At 37.0% G+C, this 3,048-nt stretch overlaps 1 pseudogene; it reads right to left on the bottom strand.

Annotated features, from left to right (window-relative positions):
• Nucleotides 1-861: 861 nt before the first annotated feature.
• LOC137248834 (mitochondrial glutamate carrier 1 pseudogene) lies at nucleotides 862-1,788 on the bottom strand (annotated as a pseudogene).
• Nucleotides 1,789-3,048: the final 1,260 nt, after the last annotated feature.

Genomic DNA, 3,048 nt, shown 5'->3' with positions numbered 1-3,048 from the left:
GAGGTTCGAGAGTCTCGCTAGGAGTTAGTCGACGCTCGCGAGAAATTCATTTTTGAACAAATAAGAGAAATCATAAGCTTCATTTTGTAGAACGTCGAAAATTTGTTGCAGCAACTGAGATACAGCGGAAAGAAAGAATCAGTTTTCGCTTGTTCTTTAGGCCTTAAAAATGTGAGTCGAAAATTCTATGCTTAGATTTGTTTCACCACCCATCAAATATTTTCGGAGCGCTATTAATTATATGTGAAAAATATGAGCCTCAGAAATATGATGTTTTATAACTTTCGGTTGAGAAAGAGCATAAATATCATTCTTGATGTCTGTTGTTGTAATAGTCAAGGCCCAAGCTTTTTTTTCCGGACAGATATTATAAGGGACTTAAAGTAGGACTTTTGTACTGAAAAAATTGCACTGGTGATCTTTTGACAACAGTGTGAAATCGGCTTCAAATTCATGATGAAGCTTTATGGACTTCAACCACCCAACTTCATTTACTTCACTTAGGTTGTTACAGGTAATTTGTTATTTATTTAAAAGACTAAAAGTAGTACGAAACTTATAGTACCTTTGGTCGCACTGACGAGGTTATACAAGTTACGAAATTAGCTTGGTTTGTGCGGTTGCAAATCTTTTGGCTTGAACGGAATCAACTTAAAATTGAGCTGTATTCGTGCATCGTGATATAAGGCCAGGAGAATGCCTTCCAGGAACTTCCTTGAAAATTGAGCGAAGTTAAAAAACATAGATAAATTTAACTTACAAGCCATTGTGGAATAACCATGTTACAAACCAAATTTTATTAAAGCAATATTTTTATTTTTTTATCTTCAATATTATATCCTTTCTATTTTATTTCAACGTTTAACTTTGACCAAACAAATAAGCGCACACAGCTTCGCCCACACCAAAATAATAAAGAACTTGAACAATTCCATAAAGTGGCGATATGACCATAATACGACATAGACCACCTTTGAATAAAGCAGTTATTCCCTCATTTTTTAAAGTTTTTACAAAACAATCTAGCACACCAGTGAACTCCTGCTCTCCGGCACGCCTTTTGAGCGCTTGCAAACGCGTTTTAACCACATCGAACGGTGTCACTACAAATGCCGAAGTACATCCCGAAATCAAACCACCAACGAAAGAAACATACGCCACCGCATCTTCTGAATTAGGCTTACGTGGTCCCATGGCATTGATGCCAGCAAATAATGGAAAGTAAACGAGACAAAATATTATATCACGATAGGCCGTCGGTGCGATGCCACGATATAAACCGAAGATGCCCTTCTCACGAATCATTTTCAAAAATATGCTCGTTGCAGTTAAGCGTTCAGCTTGAATGGTTTCCTTTGTTGACACACGTCCTGCATTCTGAAGTTGGATCTTAATAAATTCCATTGGTGTTGCGACGAGTACTTGAAAACAACCAGCGCCAGCACCAGCTAAAATTTGTCTAGGTATTGGTAGCTTGCCATCTTCTTTTGTTAAATAACTGCGAAAATAGTCGTTTGCTGCCAATTTGACGGCCTTCTCGGGTGTTGCAAGCAATAAAATAACAGTAATGCCGCGATACATACCCAGAATACCTTCGCTACGTATGGTCTTACGAAAGCAATCTATTATACTGCTATACTGTTTTTCTCCATTGGGACCGATTTGTTGATTCTGCAGACGAGTTTTGACAAGATCGAGTGGAAAGACGCACAGAACGCCAACAGTAGAGCCAACACCACCATTGATGATTTTGGGAAGCAGTTGAAAGTCTTGCCATTTCTCCGGCATTTCTGAAATAATTTTTTTTCGATTTACAATTCAATTTGACTTTTTATATTTATGACATTTAATTTTGATTTTTGTCATGGCTCAACTATATGGTTGGCTCATCTTATCAGCTGATTTGAATTTTTCCTTTCAGTGAAGTAGGGATTGTCAAAAGAAGATGGCAAACTCAAAATGAAACCAAAATATTGACAACATTTTCTTACAACACACAAAAACTGCTAAGTTTTATGTTTTCATTCCATTCCATTTGCCTAACTCCAACACGCAAATTTTGGCAATCTGAACAATTGTAGGTTTTAGTTGTAGAGATGAGCCAACAATCTAGTTGAGCTATGATTTTTTTCTTATATAGAAATCATGGTATAAAAAGGAAGGTAGTTCCACTCAAAATTTTTGACGTATTTGGGGATATTTGAGTTTCATACTGTTCGTTGATTTGATAGAAGCGTTGCCATACCGTTACAGTTTAAGGCGAAATTATAGTTTTTTGGGATGAAAATTTCGTTCAGAACGAAAATGTAATGCTCACCTGAGACAATAATAATATGCTTTAGCACAATTTATGTGCATACATATCTATTGAGAATCAGTAAAACATGCAATTTTATTCAAAAATAGTGGATAATGACCCATACATTGGTTAATGGCTCATATCTTTCTGGCAGATTGACACCTAGACAGTAAGATACACGAAAAATCCTGTTGTTGTAGCATGGTCCTATTATCATGCCTCTACAGTGGATTTTCTCAAGGCGTGTTGAGAAAAACTGTACCTCGAAAGCCTGCAGTGAGTGGTAGGCGTTTAATTTATTACATTTGTGGGACGCCACATCCATGTCAATGCTAAAAGGGCACATAATGTGTATGGGCGGGGCTTTCCCCAAGGTGACCCCTGGTACAACTGGCAAAAGAACTCTCATAACTAGTGGTAAACTCCAGAACTACAGGGCACGTGGACTTGTAGCCAATTTATCACCATTAAATTTCATAAAAATTGCGTTTAAGTATGCTAAACTCTTTAGAAATTGCGGTTTCGGTTTATAAGGATCTCCTTTGGAAAATCAAACGTGTACGTTTTGTCAACATGTTCTGAGCAAACGTATGGAAACTTAAGAATGCTATAGTCCCTTGCATTGTATACTTCAATCAATGTTTCTTCCACCAAAGCAATTTTCGGGAGCTCGAAAAATTTATTAAAAACTTTCTTCTCAAGAATGATATTCGCCACAATTTTAAACAACCTTCCGGTCAACCTCACTA

Source organism: Eurosta solidaginis, chromosome 4 (assembly GCF_040869045.1).
Source record: "Eurosta solidaginis isolate ZX-2024a chromosome 4, ASM4086904v1, whole genome shotgun sequence".
Classification (NCBI taxonomy): Eukaryota; Metazoa; Arthropoda; class Insecta; order Diptera; family Tephritidae; genus Eurosta; species Eurosta solidaginis.
Note: the sequence above shows the minus strand (reverse complement) of the source record. Positions and strands in the feature narration are given on the sequence as shown.